Genomic DNA, 24,175 nt, shown 5'->3' on the forward strand with positions numbered 1-24,175 from the left:
ATCCCCCAAATACAATGTCGTCGACGAAGTCTACGGTCTCCTTCTGTTTCTGTTTCTGTTTCTATTTCTCTCCCTCTTAATTATTCAAATTCCATTTTTATTCTGGTTGTCACAACTTTAGTACTCTTCAGGAGTCCCAACTAAATTCAAATCATCAATATAAACAACAATTATAGCAAATCTGAATTCTGATCTTTTAATAAAAAAACATGGACAAATTGGATCGTTTATGAATCCTTTTTTCACAAGATACTCTTTAGTGACCTAAAGAATAATAGCATGTTAGTAATAATAAGAGGGAGAGAATAGAACCAGAAACAGAAGGAGGCCGTAGACTTCGTCGACGAACACAGGGTCTCGTCGACGAAGGTCTTCAGAATTTCGTTGACGAACACAGGGCTTCGTCGACGAGAAAATACCGAGAGATGGTTCGGGCTGCTCTGAATTTCGTCGACGAACACAGGGCCTCGTCGACGAAATTTGTGAATGGCTCGTCGACGAGATGACGTGTCTCGTCGATGAACCTGGCCTTATAAAAAAAAGGAAAACCAGGATTTTTATCGGTTCTCTCACCACTCTCTTTCTCCTCTCTCTCTTCTACGACTCTCTTTCCCTTCTCTCTTCATTTTTGGCCCCACTAGTTGCCGGATCGACGATCCGAAGCTACCACAACGCTCCTGGCGGAGTTCTCTACTCATCTACCGGAGCGGATTGTCGGGGAATCAGAGTTGGCTATCATCCCAAATTCAGGGTAAGGCCTTTTAGTCTCCTTTTGGCCTTATGGTAGTTATAGGAAATGATACAGGCGGAAAAATACTGATGTTTAGTTCTGACAAATATTGATTTCAGGGTGTTTTGAAGGAGGTCCTGCGGGTATCGGGCTAGAGTACAGTAGGGATTTTTCAGAGTTAAGGTAAGAGATATATGCTATGCTAGGAAATTTCTAGATATTATGCAGTGTATTTATTTATGAAAATTATGTACTCAAGTATGGTGTGGCTTGAGAAATATGTATGTAGTATAGGAGTATGTTTTATGAATTGTAGTTTCATGATTTTATGTATTTTAGTGCTATAATTATGTGAATTACAGTACCATGATTTTATAGATTTTAACACCATGATTATACGAATTACGAATACAGTATTATGATTACGTAGTTCTAGTATTATGATTTACAGAGTTTAAAGCATGCCATGATTTCTATTACCATAACATTCAAAGTACACAGACAGAGCATTTATAGAATATATAGACAGTTATACAGAGATAGCATCGAGATGCTACAGTTATAATATGTACAGAACAGAAAGATAGCGTTATAGTAATTTGAAAACATGATGAAAACAGTGAAATAGTATATATATATGAATACGTATATAGTATCAGACCCTGTTGGACCATACAGTTTACAGAGCACGGTACCGTAGCTACATACAGTATACAGTTTATAGAGTGCAACCTCCTATTCAGATAATAGGTTGTAGGTCGATCGTATAGTGCCCTTGACGTGGATAGGCTCCCCATCAGATATGGGTAGAGGTGGGCAGATCGATCGAGGGAGTATAGTGATTTACCTGGTCGGCCAGCCAGTGTAGATCCCGCCTACGAGCCGCACAACCCTATCATAAGGGGTTAAATCATGACATACAGATATCCACAGGGAAAATTTTACAGTTATTATTATGTATATTATGATTTACAGAGACCAGGGAGGTACTTATGTATGTTAGAAGTATTTTGAATAGTAACTTAAATGCAGATGTGTTAAATAACATGAAAATGGTAATGAATATTATGATTTGTATTGTATTTATAGATCCAGATATACATGATTATATGGAAACGGATTTTTATGATATGATGACTCATTTGCCACACACTAGTAATAGCATATATCGTCTTACTGAGCGTTGGCTCATCCTAGTGTTGAAACCTTTTTCAGGTGATCCAGGTAGGCGAGCAGATCAGGCTCGCAGGTAGAGGGGCGTCTGTGGTGCCCTGACAGCAAAGTGAGTACAGTGGAGGGTTTTTGTATTTGCCCTAGCTAGCTGAGGGCAATTTTGGGGATTTAGTATCACATGTATATATTCTTTTGGGAAACATGATAGCACTCTAGTATTGTACAGTATGGTATATCATTATGTATGGAAATGTTTATTTGTATTATGCTTCTCGCTGCTTAGGATAATATTATGGTATCAGAGTATGATAATTATTATAGTGGGAAAAAAATCATGTTAATTAAGCAGGTCGTTACATACTCACTTAATCGATTATACCACATGCGTACGTCCAGATTGCTTTAATCCATATAAGGAATGTTAGAGTCTGACTGAATATAAATTTATGGGTTTTGCTTCAGGCAATTCAAATCTTTCATGGATTTTCATATAAATTTCACTATCCAACGATCCATATAGGTATGTTGTTACTATGTTCATAAGACGCATGCTCAATCGTTCAGCAAATGTTAGCCCAATTAGGAATCTGAAAGTGATTCCATCCATTATTGGAGAATATGTCTCCTCATAATCAATTCCGGGTTTCTGCAAGAAACCTTGTGCCACAAGCCTTACTTTATATCGAGTAATTTCATTATTTTCATTTCTTTTGCACACAAATGCCCATTTGTATCCAAGGGGTTGGACATCTTCTGGTGTCTGAACTACAGGCCCAAAAACTTCTTTTTTTAATAGAGAGTTTATTTCTACTGTGATAGCCTCTTTCCATTTTGTCCAATCACTTCTATATTGACATTCACTAAAAGATTTAGGTTCAAGTTCTTCATTACTTCTGGTAATGTCAGTAGCTACTGCATATGCAAATGTGTTGTTGACAACAATTTTATTTCTATCCCACATTTCTCATGTGTAATGAATTAAGATCTCATTATTATTTCTAGGTACTTGTCCCTTTTCAAGGGATGTCTCTTCAAGAGTTCTCTCTTCAGGAGATTCCTCTTCAGGAGGAGATTTCTTTTCAGGAGATTCTATAATAGGAATTTTATTTTCAAGAGAAATGAATTTGTGAATGTTGATTGGATTATTTACCTCTCTAACCTCTTCTAGAGTGTTTACAAATTTTAATTTCTCCTTCTGGGAGTTTTATCTTTTACACCAACAGGCTTTCCACGTTTAACTTGCGGCTTAGATTTATTAGTCGGTTGTTGTCCTTTAGGGACATCAATACGTGTTAAAATATTTGCAGCAGATATATGAGATTTTAGTATGACCTTGATATCAGTAAAAGAATGTGGTAACTGATTTGCAATTCCTTACAAATGTACAATTTTCTGAACTTCAAGTTCACTTCGATTTGTACGAGAATCTAAATGAGATAAAATCATGACATTCCATGTGATATCATGTTATGCTTCAGGTACTGATTTTGCTCCCCCTAATGCAGCGAATATTGTTCCATTAAAATGACAATCTTGAAACCATACTTTAAACAAATCGTACTTTAAAGGTTCAAGATATCTAATAATAAAAGGAGAATTAAACCCAACATAGATAACGAGCTTTCCTTGAGGACCCATTTTAATTCTTTAAGGAGGGGCAATAGGAACATATATTGTACAACCAAAAGTTCTTAAATAATAAATATCAGGTTGTTGCCTAAAAACTAATTGCATGGGTGAAAGATTGTTGTAAGCAGTTGGTCTTATACCGACTAAACATGCAGCATGAAGAATTGCTTGCCCCCAAATAGATAGAGGCAATTTGGTTCTCATAATCATAGATCTAGCAATGAGTTGAAACCTCTTAATAAAAATTTAGCTAAACCATTTTGTGTATAGGTATGAGCAACAAGATGTTCAACATCTATTCCAAGTGACATGCAATAGTTATCAAAAGTTTGGGATATAAATTTGCCAACATTATCCAAACGAATTGATTTAATTGGATAATCGGGAAAATGAACTCGTAATCTGATCAGTTGAGATAAAAGTCTAGAAAAAGCAATATTACGAGTAAAAAGCAAACATGTGACCATCTAGTAGATGCATCAATTAAAACCATGAAATATCTAAATGGTCCAGATGGTGGATGTATTGGTTTGCATATATCACCATGAATTCTCTATAAGAAACTAAGAGATTCAAGACTTACTTTTGAAATAGACGGTTTGACAATTAATTTCCCTTGAGAGCAGGTAGTACACATGAAATCACTAGACAAAAGAATTTTCTGATTCTTTAGTGGATGACCATGTGAATTCTTAATGATTCTTCACATCATTACATTTCCAGGATGTCCAAGACGATTATACCAAAGTGTAAATAACTTTGGGTCATTGCACTTCTAGTGCAAAACATTATATGATTCTATTACTTTAATCTTTGTATAATATAATCCAGAAGATAGAGTTGGTAGTTTTTCTAAAATTTGTTTCTTCTAAAAAATAATAGAAGTAATATAAAAAAATTCTTTATTGCCTTCATTTGTGGTTTCAATATGATATCCATTGAGTCTTAAATCTTTAAAATTTAACAGATTTCTTCTGAATCTATTAGAATATATAACTTCATCAATTTTTAATCAAGTACCATTGGGTAACTTTATATTAGCTATTCTGGAACCTTCAATCAAATTTATAGACCCAGATATTGTATTAACATTCGTTGAAGATATATTCAAATGATATAAATATTTTCTATTTCGAAGAATTATGTGTATTGTAACACTATCTACTAAACAAACTTTTTCCATAAACGTCTTAGACTCGCTCAAAGCTTTTAGGACAATCTACAATACATATTTTAAAAACTCATTATTATAATTGATTGTAACAACAATGAATTTAAAACCAAATATATTGCTCACTTTAAACTATTACATCATTATTTTTCATCTTGATTTATAAGAAAATCAGCAACATTAAGATATACAGAGTTGGAAGGTTCAATATCAAGGTCCATTGGAACAACAAAATTTGTTTTCATTTCTTTACTATTTTCCTTTATAGAAGTTTGGTATAGATCTACCAAGTGTCTGGGTGTACGACGGGTACGCGACCAATGACCTTTTTCCTCCACATCTATAACATCCAGTTTCATGATGCTTGGATCGCTGATTTTGATCATTAACCCGCCTCTGAGGGTCATCTCTCTTTTGGGGGTTATCCCTCTTTTGGAGGATTATTACCTCACGTCGATGTCAGTGATTATTTCGACTACGACCACGACCATACCCATGGCCATACCAACGACCTCGTTCTTGACCACGATATGTGTTCATATTCACTTCAGGGAATGGGGTCGAATCAATTGGACGAGATTGGTGATTTCTTATCAAAAACTCATTATTTTGCTTAGCGACGAGAAAACGTGATATAAGTTCGGAAAATTTAGTAAATTTTCTTTTCCTATATTGCTGGTGTAAGAGTACATTAGTGGGATGAAAAGTAGTAAAAGTTTTTTCTAACATGTCTTCATGAGTAATATTTTCTCCACATAATTTTAACTTTGAGTTAATCTTATGTAAAGATGAGTTATATTTACTAATTGTTTTAAAATTTTACAACCTTAGGTGCAACCATTCATATTAAGTTTTTGGTAAAATCACTTTTTTTTATGGTCAAATATATCCTTTAAATTATTCCATAGGATAAGTGAGTCTTTAACAGTGAGGTATTATGTTTTTAACTCTTCCTCTAAATGATATTGGATAAATATCATGGATTTTGCGCGATCCTGTGAGGATGCATTATTTCTTTATGAAATAGCATTCCCCAAGTTCATTGCATTTAAATGGATTTCGACATCAAGAATCTATGATAGATAATTGTTGCCTTTGATGTTAAGTGGAACAAAATATACTTTACTTAAATTCGACATTTGAATAAATTAACAATAATAAAGCGATTTAGAAAAATAAAATGTAAAAATTAAAATAATACTGAGATAACAATATAATATTTTCACCTTCGGAGGTTACTTAAATATGTTTCTTTAGGAACATTATTTTATTTTTCTCAATTTGTACTATTCAGAAGTCTTATTCTAATTTACAATATTAAATTGGATAATAATTCATCATTTCTTCTAGAAATATAGACAGAAAATTTAAATATATAACATCTCTTATGGAGATTAATATATAGTCTCTTCAAGAGGACTATTTTAGCATTTTTCTGAAAATTGGTACTCTTTAAACTTTATATATATATATATAGGCGGTACAGAAATAAAACCAGTAATTAAGGCAGTACTAAGAAATAGAAATAAAATCGTCCATTAAGATAGTATATATAATCGTCCATTAAGGTAGTGTGTATATATATATATATATATATATATATATATGAATATGTCAGTTAGTTAGAAAATTAAATAAACATATCAATTGGTTAGAATCTCGTGCTAATACCGTGTTATAAAAAGATATAGATAATTAATAATAAGATAAATAGAGACAAGACCAAAATTTTACATGATTCGAATATACCTACTCCCCAGACGAATGAATCAAAAACTTCATATTTGGCCGAACGTCTAACTGATGCGCGGAAGCCGTATTCATATTTCAAACTTTACCTGATCAGCGAGACCTACGAAGAAGACGTTGATTCATAAATTTGATGCCGCACCAGGGTCCAAAGAACTTATTAGTGGCTGGAGTCCTTGTATAATAAAAAAAAAAAATAAATTTGGGGAGGGAGTAAAATATAATTTGTAACGCACTCAACCCAATACAATACACTTGCTATTATTCTTTTTCTCATGCTTCTCTTTTCTCTTTTCTCTTTTCTCTTTTCCCTTTTCGTGCGTGTTCTTTTTCCGCGCAATTCAATCTTTCCGTTTCTTTCTTATTTCTGTGCTTGTACGCGTTCAAATTAATTCCTTTGTGCGCATACACTCTTCCTTGTAGCTGAATGAAAGGGAGCAGGTAGGATACTATTGTTAATTTATTGCTTTTGCAGGTGGGCTTGTCGGGTGATTGACAGCCACCCACATACAACCATAGTAGTTGGGCTTGATTTTTTTTTTTTCACCAAATAGTTTAAATTGTTTTTATTCTGGGTAGGAGTCTAACGAGTTTTTTCCCCATTTATCCTTTTTTTTAAATATATATTTAATAATACCTCTCTCGAAAAAATAATTTTCGAAACGTAATCTCGCTACTTCAAATAACGAGATTTAAGTCACGGGTCATTTTAAAAAATTTTTTTCCAAAAAAATATTATTTAATATATATATTTAAAAAAAATGATAAATCAGGAAATAAATTTTCCTACATAATAAATAGGAAAATAATTTTTTTTAATATATATATATTTTAAAAATGATAAATCGGGAAATAATATAAAATTTAACTCTTTCTCTTATTACTTTTGGAACAATAAATTTTTGAAAAAAAAAATTCCTATTTAATTATATCTATTTTTTCTATTTAATATATTTTTGAAATTTTTTTTTTTACTTAAAAGTATTGTTTTGTTTACTAGATTTAAATATTGAAAATGTATACAAGATACCCATTTCTTTATTTGGTTCATAACAAAAATAAAATTTCTACATAAGATTCTCATGAGTTGCATGAAATTAAAATTTTCATATTTTGTAAGTATTGTCACATGTGAACATAAAGATAAGAGTGTCACATTTTTTAAAATTTTATATTCCTCAAAATATAAAATTGTCACATATATGAGTTTCTAATCACCAGTTAAATGTAAAAATAAATATCATGAAGAATTTAAAAAAAAATTAATGGTCTATTTAGTCATGGAAAATATTTTTAATATTTATTTTTAGTTTAAAAAAATATTTCAAAAATAGCTAATTTTTCATTTTTTACAAATTTTTTCTAAAATAAATTAACAGTATAAAAAATTTGACACTATTTTCTTGTAGAAATAGTTCTATTTTTATTTTTTTATTTTTTAAATAATTAAAAATGACATTCTTTATTTTTTAAAATTCATATAAAAAAGGTAACAAATATTTTTTACTGTTTTTAAAATTTCTAACTCTTATTTTGTTAAAATTCCCCAACTTATCATTTTTTTTAATATATTAAAAGAACTTATTGCATAATAAATTGAAAATTTGAATTTTATTTAAATTACCAATTTTAATTGTACCTGAAATTAATATATATATATATATATATATGTATATATATTGACACAACAAAAAAAATTACTTTAATATTTACTTCAATACCAGATTTTTTTGTGATAAACTGCTTCTACATTGTACAAAAATGAATATAAAAAAATAAAAATGATGCCATACTTTAAATTTTAATTATTGAGATTAATTAGTTGGTTTGGCGTCACTTGAAATGTTCCAAAAGACCTATACATATTAAAATTATGTGTAATAAAAAAAATAAAAAAATTAGAGGATATTTTAATTCAATTAAATTATCAATTTTTGGGATTTTTTTTGAAAAAAAAATTAAAGAACCAAAGCAATGCATACAAGGTAAGAATTACAGATAATTATATGAATATTTTAGAAAATTTTAAAATAGTGTAATAAATATATATATATATATATATATATATAGTACATAATAATTTTATAAATGATTTTGTATTTTAAAATTTGAATAAATCTTCATAACTTTTTCTTATTATTTCTTAAAATAATAAATATAAAAAGGGGAGAGATGCAAATGTTTTCTTAAAATAAATATGAAAGTATTTTTTTGTTGTTGTGTCAATATATATATATATATATATATATATATATATATTTCAGCTACAATTAAAATTGGTAATTTACATAAAGTTCAAATTTTAAATTTATTATGCAATAAATTTTTTTAATATATTTTTTTAAAAATGATAAATTGGGAAATAAATTTATCATTTATTATTATTATAATAATAAATTGATTTATTACGTATAAGAATTTATTTCCCGTTTTACCATTTTTTTTAAAAATATATTGAAAGAATTTATTTCCCAATTTATTAGGCAAAATAATTTATATCCCGATTTATTATTTTTAAAAAATATATATTAAATAATATTTTTTTATGGAAATGACACGTGGCAAATCTCGCTACTGAGTAGCGAGATTACGTCAGAGTTATTCCGGAAAATATTTTCCCAGAAAAGGTATTCTTTAATATATATTTTTTTTAAAAGGGATAAAATCAGAAAAAACTCGAATTCTAACCCATAAATTCTTTTTTAATTTTTAATTTTTAATTTTTAAATAGAAAACTTTTAAAGATAAAATTCAAATTCAAATATAAAAAAAAAAAAATCCAAATTAAAAATTTGGAAATTTTTTTTTTATTTTAAAATTAAAATCACAAACTATATTTTTATTACTATTACTTATTTTTGAAAACATATATAAACCAATGTCAATTTTCTAATATAACACTGCTTCCTTTACCAAATTACATGTAAGCATGAATCTCATTTTGCGTTAGGTACGAATTTTTATTGCAATCTTATTATTATTATTATTATAAAGTTAACTTAGAAAACAAGCCAATTATATAAGATTTAGATTCTAAACAATACTACTTTGCAGTAATAATTTCTATACATATAATTTACTAGTATATATATTTTATTGCAAACAATAATAATTATATCATTTTTATTTATCTGTATGAATATTAAATTATAAAATTATAATAAATGTTATTGAAAAAGTTTGTTTCAACATTATTATAGTAAATATTAAAATATATGATTAATGATAATTTTTAAAAGCATTATCATTAGTCTTATAATGTACAATTGAACTATAATAGATATTAAAATTTTGTGATTTTAATAGATATCATTAACAATTTTATTTTGCCCTAAAAATTTTAATATTTTTTTAATCTTAAAATAAAATAATTTTATTAACATTTTGTTTTTGATATCATTCGATATAGATGTTCGGGGCATGCAAGGGTATGTACATATAAGAAATGTAGTTGATTACTTAGCATCATCAAGAAGCTTTGTGTTTAGTTTATGAAGAGAAATCAAAGATAAATGTTCTCCAAATTAATTAAAATAATTGAGAGGCATAAGTTAATAAGTTAGTAGTAGGAAAGTTAATGAAGTGTCTAAAGGATAAAAAGAATGATACTTCAAAAATAAAATGAGGTAGTTAAAGAATAAACAATGCTCTTCTTAATTAGTAGTTAGTGTAATGGTGGCTGGAGTTCCGAATTATTAAAAAATAAAAATTAAAAAAATAATATAGAACTTAAAGAACAAAAAATTATGATGACGTGATGCTTAAGGAGAAGTTCTTATGAGAATAGAAAGATCAGGTGGATGATGGAGACGATAAAAATTGATCATTAGAAGGGCTTGACCGCATGCATTGAAAAAAAAAATCCTATAGTAGAATTAAACAGTGGTACTTTTTAACAACCCACTTGATATTTATTTTGCAGAAATAATCAAAATTTCTAAGTCCCATTAATTTTCTTCCTAACCTACATTAATGGAGTCCCAAAAAGGCAATGCTCACTCATCAACTTTAAAAAAAAAAAAAAAAACTACACACACACACACACAGATATATATATATATTTATGAATTGAATTAGGTGAGCAGGAGATCGGAAATAAGAGGAATGATTGGAATGAATGAATAAGGCAGCAGCCAGACTAGCCATGCACAGCACAGACGCTGACCCCCCTAATTCCGATCATTCCTCTTATTTATATATTTATGAATTGAATTAGGTGAGCAGGAGATCGGAATTATAAACATATTCCAAGCTTAATTCATTCCAATCATTCCTCTTAACTCCGATCTCCTGCTCACCTAATCCAATTCATAAATATATATATATATATAAACATATTCCAAGCTTAACGCGTGTTCTTATCTTCCCCCAACCCACCATTCCTCTCGCTGCATGGAGAACTGCCCACCCACGTTAACTTCCTTCCTTCCTTCCTTCCATCATCCATCTGTTGCTAGCTAGCCACCCATTTCCACTCATAAGAATTATAAACTAGAGACAGATCGAGGGAGGCATCCATGGCACCAATGAAGGATCGACGCCAGGGAGCTAATAATAATAATGTGAAATGTGAAGATACTCACACCGACCTCCTCACATGGCAGAGCCGATGGTTGCGCTGGAATATATATATATATATATATATATATATATATGTGTGTGTGTGTGTGTGTGTGTGTGTGTGTGAAACAAACGCGTATCGATCTGCAAGCTGCGCCTACCAATTAATCCGAGAATTGAATTTCCTGTTTATATATATTTGCTTTATCCACAGATTTCAAGCAACGGATCCTTTCATTTGAAAAATGGGACTCATAAAATCTCACTACAGGTATATATATAACATAATATATATATATATATATATATATATATATATATATATGAATAGACATTCTGTTCACTGTTGACTTCCTCACGTATGATTCCAAATCAGGCTCACCGGTTGGGGGCATCTGGGTAATCTTGCACCAAAGTCAAAAGCCCACCATTTTAATTTCTACGTGCATATTTGTGTTTGGGATCGAAATTGGGATATCATGAGTTTCAATTCCTAGCTAGGCTGTCCTAATTACCTGTTACTGGCCGAGTCTCTATATATATACACACACCTCATGCATGCATTCACATAAAAGACCCAATTGTCTGAAAGCCAGAGTTAGTTCACCAGAGAGAGAGAGAGAGATGGAGTTGATGATGAAGGGTGTGGAAGAGAAGCAGGCATGTTATTCTTCAAGAAGGGATCAGTTTCATCATCAGCTTTCGAGGTATCGGACGAACCAGAAAGCGCCATTAATGAGCAGGAACGATCCTTTGGAAGCCATTAATGCAGAGCTGCAGTTAAATGGTGGAGGAGGGCTTGTTAATTGTGATCAGAAAGATGGTGGGGCAGCGAGGATGAAGATTGTGGTGAGGAAAGAAGATCTGAAGCAACTGTTGGAGCTCATCAAGAGGCCGGGAGGCATTAATAATCCGCCATCGTCGGCGTCCTCGTCTTCTCCCTCGTCGTCGCGGTCGATATTTATGAGGAGAAGGCAGCTGTGGAGAACCGCCGGCTGCCGGAGCTCTTGGAGGCCTGCCCTTCAGAGCATCCCGGAGGAGCTCTAATTAAGTTAATTCACATGCATTAATGCAAAGTAGTTAACATTAATATATATCATGCAATCATATATATTGTGTGTGTTTAATTCTTAAAATTCCATGTTTAGTACTTTAACTTGTGTTCTTACTTAATTTTAACATGCTCATCATGTTCTGTATGCACATGAGACAAAGTTTTAAGGCGATCTCATGTGCATTAGATTGACTGTGGAGTCCCAAGAGAAATGTAAGATTTGAAAGTTTGAAACTATCCAATATTTATTTCCGCCATATTTAACACCCAATTGTATTCACGCTTCCTTTCCTTTGAAATATGGAATGACTTTAACATTAATATATATATATATATATATATATATATATATATATGCTGGGAAGTCATATATTTTCTTGATGTTTGGGAGTTTGGAGTTCAAAAAATAAATTAAAATTTGTGTAGATTTGAATAAAATGTAATACAAACAAAAATTGGGAGCATGTATTTTGAGTCTTGGATTTTGATTTATACCTAAAATTATACCTAAAAAATAATTATTCGTATATATTTTATATTGAATGGAATAATATAAATATTTTATTTTTTATTTTTTTATTTTTTTATAAAAAATACAGCAGCCCAAGAAACAGAGATATATAATATAAGAAGGTTGGGGCAAAGTTTCCATGCATACTCCTATTCCACGTACCATTAAAATGGATTAATCTCCATTACTGTTAATATGTGTGTGTGTATATATATATTTATGTGATATATATATATATATATATATATATATATCACATAAATTAATTATTTTTTGTTATCTAAGCAAAAAAGTAAAATGAAATGTATTTATTACACAATTCTCAAATATTAGTAGAGGGATGTTAGTCGTTTTTTATTTCATAAAAGTAAAAGGTATGCTTTAGTGTGAGTTTCAACTTGGGCGAGTTTTATATTATATTAATGAATCAAGATACTAACGCAACATCTTATAATTAATAAGTTAAAAAACATTTAAGAGTCCTCTAAACTCTCTCTTGATAATTACAATTAATGCTTACCATACAAATGTTAGCACCGGAGGAGTCCATAGGTATGCTTGATACACATAGGTGAGCACCAACTTGACCCAAAAGCTTATGTGTATTGGGTCTTGGGCTCAACCATGTATATAAGCACCCATCATCCACTCACTTTTTTCAATGTGGGACAAACTCACAAGTTGAATTCTCAACAATCTCCCCCTCATTTGTGAGTTTTAACTATTCCCCTTTGAACGGAAGTCATCTTCTCCCTCATGGGATTAATTCTCCAATAGTTTGCTAAAGTGACCTTACCACTGCGTCTTATATACGTGTCTCGAATTGTATTCCAAGTGGGCCTCCAAACCAATCCTACCTACCACGTCTTGTGTGATGCCCCGATTTCCATACAATTTTTTTTTTCAATAATAAATAAATAGTTACACGTCATCGACAACATCCACAAATCGGCTACGTCAACAATCCTATTACCATTCATACAACCCGACCCGCATTGGGTACTGGGTAAAAAGTCATTTTATTTATACAATCTAACAGCGGAAGACAATATATTTATATCAACCAGAATACAATATCTAGAGTATTAACATACATATTTACACAATACTATCTCATACCCAAAAACAATACAACCCTAGGGAATCATACCTCCCTAGTTCACCAAAAACTCACCTTGTGTATGTCAGGATCCCAGCTCCTTATGATCACGGAGCTCTATCACCCGATCTATCCCTGTTCCCTGAAAAATTTAGGTAATTTGAGTGAGACACATCTCAATAAGAAGGAATAAATTATTTATAGTGTGTGGCCATATGAGTTCAATTATAATACACTTTTCTTTTCAAATCATCATTTCATATGAAAAAATACACTGATATACACATTCTCATAATTATATAGATATACAACATAAGCTTTTATAAGCTTTAAAATCATTTTTCAAATTCAATGATTTCCAACACATAATTATCCGTGAAGTTTCTGAGAATATGAAAGATTACCCGCCCATATAGGTAGCTTCTCTCTGCCCTAACACGTTATGCAACCATATATGACCACATTTGATACCTATCAAGGCACTCATCTTACTCAGTAAGTCTTCAGGCGGAGAGTTTCACTTCGCCTTAATTATTTATGTCATTAACTCACACAGTTCATTTCTGTAAAAACCCCCAAAAAGAGATATAAAAGATTAATAGAATGATTTCAAAAAAAAGAAAATAAAATAAAATAAAATAAAAAAATAAAATATTAATTATTAATTAATTAATTAAACAGATTTTTTTTAAAAAAAAAAAGAAAAAAAAATTAATTAATTAAAATTTATTTTTATTTTATTAATAAAATATATTATTAATATTAATTAAATATATTATTAATATTAATTAAATATATTATTATTATTATTATTATTATTATTATTATTAATAGTAACATCCTGAAGCTTCAGAAAGCTTCAGGATGAAATGTTTTATTTAAACATCCCATCCCCACATCATCATCATCCCATCCCCACATCATCATCATCTTCTTCTTCTTCTTCTTCTTTATTTTTTTTTTTCTCTGTTGCTGCAACGCAGCTCACTCTCTCTCTCTCTCCTCACGTTCTCTCTCTCTCTCTCCTCGATTTCGTGACGGATTTTCGCCCGATCGAAAATCCGAAGATACCACTGGACTCCATTCGCTGCTGCCGTCGTTTCTACTGAAGCAGATCGGTGATAGGAGCGGCATAAGCATATTCCTTGGGGTAAGCCATTTTCTCCTTTTTCTTTAATTTCTTGCAAAATATAAGCCCAATTGACGAACGGACACCACCACGAGAATCTAGGGATGATTCTCTACAAGTCTAGTGGGACGGAATTCTCGTGGAGGTGTCGGGCCAAAACTCCAAATTTGGGGTGCGGTGATTATTAAGGGGCTTATTTTTAATTAATTAGCATTAATTTAGAAATGCTAAAATATTGACATCTGGGGCTGAAGTAAGATTTCTAGAATTTAGGGTTCGGGTGAGCGCCGCGGGTGTAATTTTGGGACCCGCAGGAAAAATCAGAAAATTATGTAGGGGTATTAAATAATAGTTTAAATATTAATTTGAGGTATATGGGGCCTAAAGAAGGTTAGATGAGTATTATTTTAGAGAAATAGATTAATTAATTTGGGGAAAAATGTAAATTTCAGGAATTAAATTTCAGGCGCCAAGGGCGTGAAATTTTGGGTCCTAAGGAATTTCGCAATAGTCAGGTAAGGGAATAAACTAAAGCAGTAATTTTTCATACAAATTATTATTGATTATGAGTAAATTTATTTTCAGAAAAGCATATGTTATATTGTGTATTACGCATGAAATGTACGATTGAGAAAAATACTGCTATGATGATTAAAATGTATATGTATGTATGAGATGTAAATAATTCACGTTTTTAGAATATGAAGTATGACTTTTAACAGCATATGTGTGGCATGAATATTATTTTATGTGAAATGTATTATGATGTGAAAGATTTTACGAACCAAGCATGATTTCAGGCATTTATGAAAATATGAGTTATGTTGTGATGGTTTTGACGATTGTGTGATAAATGAGATATTTTCAGTATATATATATACCTGAAACAATTTTGGCGCGAGGCCATATATTTATGTTATCGGCACGAGGCCGTATTTATGTTTTTGGCGCGAGGCCATATATTTATGTTATCGGCACGAGGCCGTATTTATGTTATCGGCACGAGGCCGTATTTATATGTATTTATATTTTCGGCACGAGGCCGTATCTATGTTTTCGGCACGAGGCCGTAATGATGTTACGTATGATCATGTATTATATGTTTTCACAACCAGGATGTTAGTTTAGTTCAGACCAGGAGCTCGGTACCGTAGCTATGGGTTCATTTTGGCACGAGGCCTTATTAGTGCTACCGTCCCACGAGGGGATGGGAGATGGATAGTCGATGTGGCTTTCAGTAGAGTGTGGACGTCCACCTGGCAGTCCGGACCAGGGTGTGGCGGGCTCATCGTACTTACAGACATATTTGATTCGGCAGTGGTCGGCCAGCCATTGTCGGGTCCCGCCTTCGGGCTGCACAACCCGTCATGGGGGGTAATACATGACACTAGCTAGCTATTCATCCTGTGTTTATTTTCAGTACTACAGTTATAACAAATGATTTTATGTATGATATGAATTATTAACAGATGTGAAAATATATGTTTACCCAGTACGATATGATGATGTTTATGGAGTTATGAAATGTACTATATACGTATAAATGCATTAAATATTCATGTTGCCACACAGCTGTATTTAGTTTATTTTCCCTTACTGAGAAGTGTCTCACCCCCAATATTATTACATTTTTCAGGAGTCCCTGAGAGACCGGCGGGTCAAGGCCGCCGTTGAGATTAGTGAGATTACCCCGTGAGGAGGGTAAGATTTTGTACTAGGGTTAGAATTATTTTGTGTTTGACCCTAGAGATATTTTGATGTATGTGAGGATGTATAGAATGCTCTGGTATTATATTTTATGACGGGATGTTTGAGATTTTATGTGTACTGCTGCTAGGTTTTCCGCTGTGTATGACAGGTGTCCCCGTTACCCACGGGTTCGGGTTGACCATTTTATTTAGTATGTGATATTTTATGTTAAGAAATTGAGGGACGTTACATTTGGTATCAGAGCCTAGGATACTAGGTTCTGTAGACTCTAGAGTGCAACAGTAATAATACCAGAGTATAGGATAAAAGGATTTGAGGTCTGGTTTTGTTGTCTAGATGCAGGACTTCCGTGGTGGTTTGTATGATTTTCCTGGGGTGACGATTTCAGGAAATTCATTGTAAACTATCGTCGGGTCGGGTATCTAGGTTGCAGGATTGAACCTTGAATTGAGATTAGGAGTGAGAAGTTAATTAGGAGAATATACTATATGAGTTGGGGGATACATGTAGGAAAAGAGGTTTTGAGTTAAGTTATTTCTTCTTTTCAGGATGGACCACGGTGGAAATAGTGCCCACGCTAGTGGGAGTGAGGGCGCTGGACCCTCAGGCGCTGCGGGTAGTGATTCAGATGCAGTCTTACGCAGCGTAGCACAGCAGGTTATGGCAGAAATTGCCAGGAGTTCGAGAGAACAAGGTGGTCCGTCTGTAGGCCACGGTTGTACGATCGAGAAGTTCATAAAGATGAATCCTCCAGCTTTCTCAGGGGGAACGGATCCTGCAGTTCGCTGAGAATTGGGTGCAGGAGATGGAGAAAATTTTTGCAGTGCTGCAGTGTTCTGAGGAGCAGAAGGTGCTGTTCGCCACCTACAGATTGACTGGAGAGGCCGAGAGGATGGTGGTCAGCAGTGAGATTGTTAGAGCAGCAGAGGACTATACCTGTAGAGATGACTTGGGGGCGATTTAGAGAGATATTCTTCGACAGGTATTTTCCAGCCTCTTCTAGGGAGGCTAAGATTACGGAGTTCCTGAATCTGAAGCAGGGACAGCTGTCAGTACAGCAGTACGCGGCGAGGTTCATCGAACTATCTCGCTTCGCCCCGTACATTATTCCAGATGAGGTGAAGAAGGTACGACAGTTTGAAAGAGGTTTGAGGAGAGAAATTTATAAGCAGGTATCGATTCTGAAGTTGCAGGATTTTACTGAACTAGTGGATAGAGCCACTATAGCAGAGACTGGAGAGCGATTGGAGGCTGAGGAGCAGAGGCAGAAGAAGAGATCCATACCTTCTGATTTCCAGTCAGGGAGCCGACCGTGCCGCGTGGATGTGTGGTGGCTTTTATCGGGACGGGAGACATAAGACCGGTATTCGGGGTTTCCTGGGTGCACCGCCATCTCCCGCCTGCCCATCTTGCGGGAAGAACACCTGGGAGAGTGTCGTGCTGGGCGAGGTGTCTGCTACAGGTGCGGGGAGCCAGGGACATATGATGAGGGAGTGTCCGACACAGATTGGTACTGTTCCTAGACCTGCACGAGGAGGTTACCTAGGCACCACGAGGAGGCCAGCAGAGGAATACGGCCCCAGCTAGAGTTTTTGCTTTGACACCGGGCTGATGCTGAGGCGGCAGGAGATGTGGTGACAGGTACTGTTTCAATACTGTCATTTAAAGCTACTATTTTGTTTGATTCTGGGGCGACGCATTCATTTATCGCCTGGGATTATGTTAAATTGTAGTGGGTTTGAGCCTCAGCAGTTAGAAATTAGTTTGTCTGTTGCTACGCCAACTGGGAACTGTAGGGGTATGTAGGAAGGTACTCAGGGACTGTCCAGTGGATATTCAAGGGAGGTATTTGTTAGCTAATTTGGTGATTTTAGACATGCATGGGTTTGAGGTGATCTTGGGCATGGATTGGCTAGCTGCCCACTATGCTAGCATTGATTGCCGTCAGAGAGTGGTAGTGTTTAGACCTCCAGAGGGACAGGAGTACAGATTTGTGGGATCACATGTGCGCACCCCACCTCAGTTATTATCGGCTATCCAGGCGTGTAGATTGCTATCAGAAGGTTGTCAGGGATATTTAGCCTATGTGAAGGCTGTATCAGAAGGCGAACTGAGGGTGGAGGATATCCCAGTGGTGAGAGATTTCCCTGATGTATTTCCAGAGGATTTGCCGGGACTACCTCCTGATCGTGAGGTAGAGTTTGTTATTGATCTGGTTCCGGGGACAACACCGATTTCGAAGGCGCCGTATAGAATGGCACCGGCAGAGCTGAAAGAATTGAAAGAGCAGTTGCAGGAGCTGTTAGATAAGGGGTTCATTCGGCCCAGTGTGTCACCCTGGGGAGCACCAGTTTTGTTTGTGAGGAAGACGGATGGCTCGATGAGATTATGCATCGACTATCGAGAAATCAATAAAGTAACTATCAAGAATAAATACCCGCTTCCGCGTATTGATGATTTGTTTGACCAGTTACAGGGGACACAGATCTTTTCGAAGATAGATTTACGCTCCGGGTATCATCAGGTGAAAGTCAGGGCCGAAGATGTTCTGAAGACGGCATTTAGAACACGGTATGGTCACTATGAATTTCTAGTTATGCCGTTTGGGTTGACGAATGCTCCTGCGGTGTTTATGGATCTTATGAACAGGGTTTTTCACCAGTATTTGGATCAGTTTGTGGTAGTATTTATTGATGATATACTGGTATATTCGAAGAGTGCAGAGGAGCATGAGGAGCATTTGAGTATAGTGTTGAAGGTGCTGCGAGAGAAGAAGCTATATGCAAAACTCAAGAAGTGTGAGTTCTGGCTGGAACAGGTTACCTTCCTTGGACACGTTGTATCCAAGGGTGGTATTTCTGTTGATCCGAGTAAGATTGAGGCGGTAGTTGACTGGGTACGACCAAAGAACGTGCATGAGATCAGGAGTTTCCTAGGATTGGCTGGGTACTATCGCAGGTTTGTTGAGGGCTTTTCTCGATTGTCGGGCCCATTGACCAGATTGACCAGGAAAGGAGCAAAGTTTGAGTAGTCTGATGAATGTGAGCAGAGCTTCCAAGAGTTGAAGCAGCGACTCATCACTGCGCCTGTGTTGACGATTCCTTCAGGAGAAGAGGGGTTCGTAATTTACAGCGATGCGTTCCATAAAGGGCTCGGATGCGTGTTGATGCAGCAGGGGAGAGTGATAGCCTATGCCTCATGACAGTTGAAAGAATATGAGAAGAACTACCCTACCCACGATCTGGAGTTGGCGGCGATTGTTTACGCGCTGAAGATTTGGAGGCACTATCTATATGGGGGTAGGTGTGAGATATTTACTGACCATAAGAGTTTAAAGTATTTCTTCACGCAGAAGGAATTGAATATGAGGCAGAGGAGATGGTTGGAGCTAATAAAGGATTACGACTGCACTATTAGCTACCACCCAGGAAAGGCTAATGTGGTTGCTGATGCTTTGAGTCGGAAATCAGTGGAATCATCTGTATCTGCAAGGGAGATTCAGCATCCGATTCAGATGGATTTGGAGAGGCTTGGTGTGGAGCTGGTAGAGGGTGATCACCAGGTGTTCATTGCTGACTTGGTTTTGCAGCCGACTCTATAGGAGAGGATTAAAGCAGCTCAGAGGAATGATGCAGAACTGGTAGAGCTTATGGGAAAGGTACAGGATGGTCAGGAATTAGAGTTCAGCATTTCAGATGATGGAGCCCTGAGGTTCCATACCAGGTTATGTGTTCCTGCCGATCCTGAGATCAAGAAAGTCATTCTGGAGGAAGCACATCGATCCCTATATACTGTACATCCGGGTAGCACTAAAATGTACAGGGATCTCCGAGAGTCCTTCTGGTGGAGCAACATGAAAAGGGAGATAGCTCAGTTTGTGGGTCAGTGTTTGACGTGCCAGCAAGTTTGACAGCGCAGAGCCGGCAGAAGAGTTATGCTGATACTCGTCGGCGAGAATTGGAGTTTGACACAGGAGATCACGTGTTCCTGAAGGTGGCACCGCTGAAGGGTGTTATGAGGTTCGGGAGGAAGGGTAAGCTGAGCCCTAGGTATATTGGACCATTCGAGATTCTTGAGAGAGTGGGTCCAGTTGCCTATCGTTTGGCATTACCATCGGTCCTATTTAGGATCCATGACGTATTCCACGTTTCTATGTTGAGGAAATACGTCCCAGACCCCTCCCATGTGATTAGATATGAAGCACTGGAATTGGGCGATACTTTAGTTTATGAGGAAGTGCCAGTGCAAATTCTTGACTGGAAGGAACAGGAGCTACGCACGAAAAAGATTCCACTGGTAAAAGTTCTGTGGCGCAACCATGCCATTGAAGAGGCTTCTTGGGAACTAGAGGATCAGATGCGCCAGAGATATCCACACTTATTCAGTGGAGTTAGAGTTGAGCCAGTCAAGTGAATGGAATATTGTTGTAGTTTTTATTTGTATAGTGTAACATAAGATAGATAAAGTTTTTAGTTTTGAAACGTGAATGGTTTAGGGAGAATTTTGAATAGTTGTGATCTCTCAGAGCCCTTATTGTAACCACGGTATTCCTCCGCCATAAGTGAGGGTAATCAATAAAAAAAAAAAAAATTTAGAAGCGTTTTCACTAAAGAAAGGAAATAGGGGAATGACAAATTTCGAGGACGAAATTTTTATAAGGAGGGGAGAATGTAAAAACCCCCAAAAAGAGATATAAAAGATTAATAGAATGATTTCAAAAAAAAGAAAATAAAATAAAATAAAATAAAAAAATAAAATATTAATTATTAATTAATTAATTAAACAGATTTTTTTTAAAAAAAAAAAGAAAAAAAAATTAATTAATTAAAATTTATTTTTATTTTATTAATAAAATATATTATTAATATTAATTAAATATATTATTATTATTATTATTATTATTATTATTATTATTATTATTATTATTAATAGTAACATCCTGAAGCTTCAGAAAGCTTCAGGATGAAATGTTTTATTTAAACATCCCATCCCCACATCATCATCATCCCATCCCCACATCATCATCATCTTCTTCTTCTTCTTCTTCTTTATTTTTTTTTTTCTCTGTTGCTGCAACGCAGCTCACTCTCTCTCTCTCTCCTCACGTTCTCTCTCTCTCTCTCCTCGATTTCGTGACGGATTTTCGCCCGATCGAAAATCCGAAGATACCACTGGACTCCATTCGCTGCTGCCGTCGTTTCTACTGAAGCAGATCGGTGATAGGAGCGGCATAAGCATATTCCTTGGGGTAAGCCATTTTCTCCTTTTTCTTTAATTTCTTGCAAAATATAAGCCCAATTGACGAACGGACACCACCACGAGAATCTAGGGATGATTCTCTACAAGTCTAGTGGGACGGAATTCTCGTGGAGGTGTCGGGCCAAAACTCCAAATTTGGGGTGCGGTGATTATTAAGGGGCTTATTTTTAATTAATTAGCATTAATTTAAAAATGCTAAAATATTAAGCATCTGAGGCTGAAGTAAGATTTCTGAAATTTAGGGTTCGGGTGAGCGCCGCGGGTATAATTTTGGGACCCGCAGGCAAAATTTGAAAAATTAAGTAGGGATATTAAATAATAGTTTAAATATTAATTTGAGGTATATGGAGCCTAAGGAAGGCTAGATGAGTATTATTTTGGAGAAATAGATTAATTAATTTGGGGAAAAATGTAAATTTCAGGAATTAAATTTCAGGCGCCAAGGGCGTGAAATTTTGGGTCCTAAGGAATTTCGCAATAGTCAGGTAAGGGAATAAACTAAAGCAGTAATTTTTCATACAAATTATTATTGATTATGAGTAAATTTATTTTCAGAAAAGCATATGTTATATTGTGTATTACGCATGAAATGTACGATTGAGAAAAATACTGCTATGATGATTAAAATGTATATGTATGTATGAGATGTAAATAATTCACGTTTTTAGAATATGAAGTATGACTTTTAACAGCATATGTGTGGCATGAATATTATTTTATGTGAAATGTATTATGATGTGAAAGATTTTACGAACCAAGCATGATTTCAGGCATTTATGAAAATATGAGTTATGTTGTGATGGTTTTGACGATTGTGTGATAAATGAGATATTTTCAGTATATATATATACCTGAAACAATTTTGGCGCGAGGCCATATATTTATGTTATCGGCACGAGGCCGTATTTATGTTTTTGGCGCGAGGCCATATATTTATGTTATCGGCACGAGGCCGTATTTATGTTATCGGCACGAGGCCGTATTTATATGTATTTATATTTTCGGCACGAGGCCGTATCTATGTTTTCGGCACGAGGCCGTAATGATGTTACGTATGATCATGTATTATATGTTTTCACAACCAGGATGTTAGTTTAGTTCAGACCAGGAGCTCGGTACCGTAGCTATGGGTTCATTTTGGCACGAGGCCTTATTAGTGCTACCGTCCCACGAGGGGATGGGAGATGGATAGTCGATGTGGCTTTCAGTAGAGTGTGGACGTCCACCTGGCAGTCCGGACCAGGGTGTGGCGGGCTCATCGTACTTACAGACATATTTGATTCGGCAGTGGTCGGCCAGCCATTGTCGGGTCCCGCCTTCGGGCTGCACAACCCGTCATGGGGGGTAATACATGACACTAGCTAGCTATTCATCCTGTGTTTATTTTCAGTACTACAGTTATAACAAATGATTTTATGTATGATATGAATTATTAACAGATGTGAAAATATATGTTTACCCAGTACGATATGATGATGTTTATGGAGTTATGAAATGTACTATATACGTATAAATGCATTAAATATTCATGTTGCCACACAGCTGTATTTAGTTTATTTTCCCTTACTGAGAAGTGTCTCACCCCCAATATTATTACATTTTTCAGGAGTCCCTGAGAGACCGGCGGGTCAAGGCCGCCGTTGAGATTAGTGAGATTACCCCGTGAGGAGGGTAAGATTTTGTACTAGGGTTAGAATTATTTTGTGTTTGACCCTAGAGATATTTTGATGTATGTGAGGATGTATAGAATGCTCTGGTATTATATTTTATGACGGGATGTTTGAGATTTTATGTGTACTGCTGCTAGGTTTTCCGCTGTGTATGACAGGTGTCCCCGTTACCCACGGGTTCGGGTTGACCATTTTATTTAGTATGTGATATTTTATGTTAAGAAATTGAGGGACGTTACAATTTCTCATATTTAACATTCTTTATTTCTCAATTTCCATTCTTTCTTTTATTTCTCATTTTAGCCAATTTTATCATTCTTTCACTTTCCATTTTCATTTTACTTTCCGGCTTATGAGTATCCTTGGTATCAAATACCAACATCGCGTCTGTAACTTATGGCCACCCAGAGGATCTTTCAATCCACGCCATACTTCCCCCCATGGTCAAGGTTGTGCAGCCTAAAAGCTGAATCTAACTGCGGTTGGCTGACCCGGTTAGATCAAAGTATCATATCACATATCGCGTCTGTAGTATGACTAGCCGGCCTATAACCCTGATCCGAACTCAGGGGGCCCAACAACCTTACAAAATGGCTCAGTCAACTATCACACCACACTCTCCAAGAGGCCGTGTGGTTGCACTAACACCACTAGTAACGGTACCGTGCTCAATATCATAACCATCCAACAGGGTTTACTACCACATACCCGCAATCATTATGCGGTATTGA

The 24,175-nt window shown here is 34.8% G+C and overlaps 2 long non-coding RNA genes across 2 annotated transcripts; both read left to right on the plus strand.

Moving 5' to 3' along the window:
* Positions 1–14,617: 14,617 nt before the first annotated feature.
* On the plus strand, positions 14,618–16,625 carry LOC131156607 (uncharacterized). Its single transcript, XR_009137038.1, has 3 exons — positions 14,618–14,826; positions 15,258–15,320; positions 16,442–16,625. It is a non-coding gene; the product is annotated as an uncharacterized LOC131156607 (long non-coding RNA).
* Positions 16,626–21,547: 4,922 nt separating this feature from the next.
* Positions 21,548–23,564, plus strand: LOC131156608 (uncharacterized). The gene is made up of 3 exons (XR_009137039.1): positions 21,548–21,763; positions 22,197–22,259; positions 23,381–23,564. It is a non-coding gene; the product is annotated as an uncharacterized LOC131156608 (long non-coding RNA).
* Positions 23,565–24,175: the final 611 nt, after the last annotated feature.

This window comes from Malania oleifera, chromosome 5 (genome assembly GCF_029873635.1).
Source record: "Malania oleifera isolate guangnan ecotype guangnan chromosome 5, ASM2987363v1, whole genome shotgun sequence".
Taxonomy (NCBI): Eukaryota; Viridiplantae; Streptophyta; class Magnoliopsida; order Santalales; family Ximeniaceae; genus Malania; species Malania oleifera.